Source organism: Solanum tuberosum, unplaced genomic scaffold (genome assembly GCF_000226075.1).
Source record: "Solanum tuberosum cultivar DM 1-3 516 R44 unplaced genomic scaffold, SolTub_3.0 scf00470, whole genome shotgun sequence".
Lineage (NCBI taxonomy): Eukaryota > Viridiplantae > Streptophyta > Magnoliopsida > Solanales > Solanaceae > Solanum > Solanum tuberosum.
The window spans coordinates 423,932-430,450 of record NW_006239390.1 but is presented as its reverse complement, the minus strand read 5'-3'; the positions used below and the strand labels follow the sequence as shown (position 1 = coordinate 430,450).

The 6,519-nt window shown below is 35.8% G+C and overlaps 1 pseudogene; it reads left to right on the top strand.

Moving 5' to 3' along the window:
- The first annotated feature begins 2,044 nt into the window (after positions 1 to 2,044).
- The window catches only part of LOC102588867 (uncharacterized protein At3g49720-like), a 5,759-nt pseudogene continuing 1,284 nt past the window's right edge, over positions 2,045 to 6,519 (top strand).

Here is a 6,519-nt window from a genome sequence, read left to right as displayed (position 1 = left end):
TGCTATTATAGATTTTTTACAAATTCCTGCGAATATGTTATTATTAAGTCTATTTTGCCTATGTTCTAATTCTTGTCTTTTCACTATATTTATTTCAGTAAGTTTTTCTTTATATTTGTTATTCTCGCTATTCATTGTATCTTTAAATATTGAACATATTTATATTCTATTTTAGATATATTATCTATTAATTGATCTAATTTTTCGTTATCAGTTTTTGTGATATTAAGTTGTTTATATTCCGGATATAATTTGTTTAATTTTCTTCTTATTTTTCTTAACTCTCTACTAGTATGTTTCTTACTATCCATAGCTCTTGATCCTTCAAGCCCTACCTCCACTTTTTAACCTTCTTCTTCCTTGAGTTTTAGAGAGAGAAATTTTGTGTAGAAGATGAACTTTTTTATTTGATTTGGGTATTTGTGAAAAATGACTTAGTTTTGGTGAATTTGACTTAAAAACAACTTATATAGTCACCCCAAACTTACCCAAAACGACCTCACTTTAATAGGACTTAAAAAGGAAAAGACCCATTTGACCCTTACTTAAATGACCCTACCCAGGTGCCACGAGGGGCCCCACGAGCTGTGGTCATGACCACGAGCCGTGGTCCCACTCGTGGACTTGAGGTAGTGGCTAGGCACTTGGTGCCTTAAGCTCACAAGCCCAAGGCATTCTCACGAGGGGCTCCATGAGCTGTGCTCAAGACCACTGGTCGTGGTCTCTCTCGTGGACCTTGAGGCAGTGGCTAGGCCACTTGGTTGCCACCCTCACACACCCAACTCTTCTCCATGAGCTTTCCCACAAGCTGTGGTCTTCACCACGAGCCGTGAAGTGGCTCGTGAATGAGAGGCTGTTTTGGGCAGTTTTTGGGGATCATTGCCTAGGCTACCATGAACCACAACACGGATCGTGGTCCCCACCACGAGTCGTGGGGGTGGTCATGGTCACTAAGGCAGTATCTAGGGGAGAGTGGACTGTTCTGGTCCTCTCCCTTGGCCCTTGCCCACCTCCTTGATTCTTACCCTCTCGTTTTAGTTCTAGTTTAACCTAAAAATTTCTGGAATGTTACACGCGATTAAGTCGAATCTTTTCCATAGTCTCTTGTATCAACTCGGGCCCTATCTATGCAACCTCACCAACTCAAACTAACCTATAGGAGACCTGCATCGTCTACCGTAAACATCCTCAAACAGTGCCATTTCAATGCTAGAATGATAGCTATTATTATAACCAAACGCAATCAAAGGCAAGTGATCATCCCAATTACCCTTGAAGTCAATCACACAAGCTCTTAACATATCTTCTAAAGTTTGAATGGTACGTTCATCTTGTCCATCAGTATGAGGATGGAAAGTCGTGCTAAGTTTTACTTCAGTACCATGATCTTTCTGAAACGACTTCCAAACTGAAATGTAAACTGAATACCACGATCAAAAATAATGGACAATGACACTCCATGCAACCTTACCATTTCACGAATATAAATATTCGCATTTATGACTAAATACCAAGATTTTAAATTGACGGGAAAATCTTCTCTTGTCGCAATAATATCCATTATTTCTTTCCAAATCCCGATGGATCGTCAGAATTTGGCGACAAACTTTAAACTAATGCAAACTTTTGCCTCGTCACTACTCCTGATGAATCACAAAAAATTGTTCTCAATTTATGACAGATTATCAAAATTATAATCACAAATTCTGACAAATTGCCAGAATCAGTCACAAAATTTTGATTGGTCACCATAACTTGTTGTGTAAATTTTTTACCAATATACTCATATTCGGAATTGGTCTGAATCAACTCCAAATGACTCCAATTTCGATATACAATCTTCTATCACCAATTTGATAATTTCAAACATCTAGATTCAACTTAAAGCTTAAAAAATCGATAACCTATTTTGTTTTCTAAGAAAAAATCAAATTCAACAAAACTTAAATATTTTCTCCAATCAAAGCTAATTTCTCTTTATGAACTGTGGATGGGAGTTTATAATTTTAGATAAAATTGGAAGAAGAAAATAAATAATTATGTGAGAAGCTAAACTCTTTTTTCATCCCCAACAAATAAATAGGTTTAAAAAACTATATCTCATGCCTTTGTTTTGCCCTTTTCCCCCACTAATTTTCCATGTCCAAGGAAGACACAGCTCGTAGAGTAGCGAGAACCAAAAGATCCAGATCCCACCTTCAACCTCAAGATCTCGTTGTCTACTCCTCTTGAGTTTTCATCTCAGGTAGCAGTTGAAGTTTTTTTCCATATATTCTAGCTTAGTATATGTAGTATGAGACTCTTCAGTTGCATTTATGCCCTTTTTTCCGTTTTGGGTATGTGAATTTTTTGTTAAATTTGAATAATATGGAGAATGTAGGCAAATAACTAATTGCCACAGTTAGAGCAGCTGTTGAATTCGACGGATCCAAAATTTTAAGTCAGTTGAAGGAGAGGTCACTGCAACCCACAGCTACTGTTGTGGTAGTGAGTGTGAACTTCGTGTTTAATTATGAGTATTTTAAGCATTGTCCTCTTTTAACTATAAAAATGTATATAGTTCTAGCGCGTGGCAGTTTGTTTCATTTAAAATATTCAGTTTCAGATCTTGGTCAGATCAATAAATAGAGCTGAGATTATAGTTAAAACAGCTAATAGAAAAACCAAAATAACTTGTTATAGTAAGCTTGAAAGAGCTAAATCAAAAGGAAATGTGTTCTCTTTATATCTGGAGAGCTAGTGGTGAACGGTTCAAAACTCGGTAGATAATGGTGTCGCCCCTCTGCCCTTCTCCACTAAATATGAGTTCTTTTTTTCTGTGGCAGGGGTTTGAACTCATAACTTGCGCCTAATCCACACATCATGTGTTGCCCCCTTCCCTACTAGACTATAGTCCTCGAGGGCACATTATGTTTGGAATGCACTTAAGTAAGTTTCCATTTGCAACATAGGAAGATATGCAAAAAATCTTAAATTCAGAAAAAAATCCTCACCCATGTTAATGGAGGAATGTGTTAGTCTGTTGTTTATCAAATATGACACTGGTAAATGTTTAGTTAAGTGGTAATCAGTTGTTCTGTAGTTGGAGGATGCTTCTCCTTTTTTGGTGGATGTCATTTCCTTCTTAGAATCAAATAGATATTTATTGATTACATTGTTATTTCCTTGTACACATAACTCAAATGGCCTTGAATCTTTTAAAACTAAGAAAGGTATAAGTGAGAAGAAGATATCTAGCTATAGTTTGTTTTCATTCACTTATTTATATTATTTTTAAATCAAAGGATCGAGCTCCTTATGTGTTCTACCTCCCATGTCCTCACTGAAGCTTAGCATAGAGGCAAGACAGCTGCATGTCCACCCTCTAACTCTTGAAGTACAGCGTTTACTAAAAATACAACTTATTTGTGTTTTATAATGCATATTCTATTTTAATTCTTTCAGAGGACATCTTACATCAGAGTTTTTTCGTTGCCTCATTTAGCTCCTAACATTTCTTAGTCTTGTTAATACTTGGTTGGCGTACTTTTAATATCAATCTGTAATGTTTAAAACTTTTTGCGATTATATTCTTATTAACTTGCAATTAATGTGGGACATGTTTCAGTTATTGCAACTTTGTGAAAAAAATGTCAAGAAGGCCAAATACCTCTCGCCGTCTTGCAGATGCTGGGAGCATTCCGTTTATCGGTGCCTTTCACCCGAAATCACATCTCCTTTATTGTCTATAGGACTTGTGGTTGTGGTAAAGGGCAATTTCTTTTTCTTATTACCTTCCATCTGTTGACGTGCCCCAATTATTATTATTAACAAAGTTTTGACAATTTTCATGAGAAGTGCTTGTACATGAAGACATTGTAAAGAGATATATTTCTGGAAAAACAGTCAAAACAAAGAAAAACATTTGCATAGATATGAATATAGAATTGTTTGAATTGAAAAGTTAATTCTAAGATATGATTTATTCATGGTAAGCTTTTATTCATAGGCCGCAATGTTTAAGTTTAAGCGTGCATAGTGGATACAAGATTGTATGTTAATGAAGGGATCTTTTCAAGTGTCAAAAGTCCATAATTTTCTTGCTTCTAAATCATGCTCACAGTAATGGAGGGTTGAGCTCCTTGTACTATCCTTTCTTGTACCATCAACCCAATGGTGACTGTGGAATTGTATGATTAAGATGCCATTTTAACCATAAAACAAAATTGTGTAGAGCTATCAGGCTTATGTTTGATACACAAAAGGGCTTTATTCTGGTGATGATAACAAATAGGGGCTTATTGTTGTTACATAATCTGTGTGGAACTTAGAAGCTGTTCACTTTTGGTATCTGATCAATTCATCCCACAATAACAGAAGCTTAACTGCGTAAGCAGATAGAGCGAGAGAAGCTACCAAAAATTAGGCCTTGTCTTTCCTGATTTTACATAATGCAAGATCATGAAGAAACAGAAACATCATTTCAACGTTATTTTGATAATTCAAATATCAAAATTTGTCAGTTCCCCTTCCTGTATCTCATTGCTCATCAGTTTATGCCTTTATGGGAGGGTGGGATATATCTGAATTAATACATATCTTATTCTGCATATAGATGTCTTCCCTTTCACACTTACTGATATATCTACCATTCCATTGCTGGGCACGTTTTGCATAATCGCCTCTGCTTTTAAGGGACTACACTTTCTGGAAGTTTGAGAAAGTGTTGCCAAATCAAATTATCTGTTCATGATCTTATTACTGAATCTTAAATGATCCCAATGCAATAGTACTTGTTGATCTGATCTTTTATCATGACATTTCAGGGAGCATTGTTGATTATTGGTTATTTGTATCACGGTTCAGGTGAATTTTGTCTTATAGTTTGGGTATTTCTCCCTATGGAATCATGTGTACGCAATTGTTTCTTCAATTATTTTATCTTCTATTAACACAATCTGTACAAAGAAAGTTTCCTACTATCATCATTTTCATACATTGATTGCAGGCTTGGTATCTTTTTTCTGCCTTCTGAAGTACTTTCTCTTTGTATAGGTGGAGCCGTTGATGCTTTCAGTAGACTTGAAGGTAACCAGCTACAACTGAATCAATCTTGCACTGCTACTCAACATGAAGATGTATTACCTATTTACTTGAACATTTTTTAATCTTCCAAGGGAGGTGAAGTCAAAGGCTATAATTAGAATATTATCAAGATTTTGCTACTTAAGTCCGTTAGACGTACCTTTCCAGTGAGATAAATAGTATCTCACATATTTTTCTCTTGAATTTTTAGAATCTTTTTCTGCAAAAGAGATTCAGGGTGTGGTGCACACTAGATTACTCATTTATATACATTGTACTTACTGGAAAGACTGAAGATCTGTCAAATGTCAATCTTGTTCACCCTGGAAGAATCCTCAGAGTAATATTATTGTTAGCTTTTCTGTTCCTCATTTTTCCTATGAACTATTTTTGCATACTTGCAAAGGAATAATCTCTGCTCTTGGTTATCCACCAGTAATCTTATTTAGAATTCGACTTTCTCACTTTCTTTATTTTTATAAATAAAACTTTTTAGGTGGTGTTTCATGCACATCAGAACTTCAAAGAGCACTACCTATATTACAGAAAGCCTATGGTGACAGCATGCGAAAAGTATTGCATGTAGGGCCTGACGCTTGTTCAGTGGTGTCTACACTGTTAAAAGAGGAGGGTACTGAAGCATGGGGTGTTGAACCCTACGAGTTAGATGAAACTGATGAAACTTGCAAGAGTCTTGTTTACAAGGGAATAGTGCGAGTAGCTGATATCAAGTTTCCTCTTCCCTATCGTTCAAACTCATTCTCTCTTGTCATAGTGTCGGATGCAGTGGATTACTTGTCTCCAAAATATCTCAACAAGACTCTTCCAGAATTGGCGAGGGTGGCAGCTGATGGTTTGATTGTTTAATCTGGTAAAATTCAAGAATAGTCTTGGCTTTTCCCCCCTTAAATAGTTCAGCTAATATAAAATTCACATACAAACTCTGAGTGGGTCATTTAAATGTGAGGTAGGATAAGCTTCATGTTTTTTTGTTGTTAGAGGACATTTCTTTTTCAGGGTGATATTTAAGCGTAAGATAGCTATTTTACATTTTGCTATAATATTGGTTGCATTTTTAGGTTATCCGGGTCAGCAAAGGGCTAAAGTGGCAGAACTTTCAAAATCAGGCCGCCCAGTAAGTCACTGATCTTTGCTTTGTAGCTAAATTTCTAAAGATGGTATGTTTATTTATTTGTTTAAAATTGGAAAACATAGATCATCTTTATTAAGATAGAGCTATCCGTCTTATTGCATATGCGCCGTGTAAACCAAATTCCTAAATTGTTTTTGTGCTATAGATTTTTATGTTGAGTTTGCAAATAGTGTATATCTTTTGTATATTTGGCTATTGAATGTAATTATTTTTAGCTGACCACCCAAAATGTGTAACTTACTGTTGAAAAAATCAAAGTATTCAACCCATTTTAATTTGGTGGAAGGGGGGGGGGGGGGGGA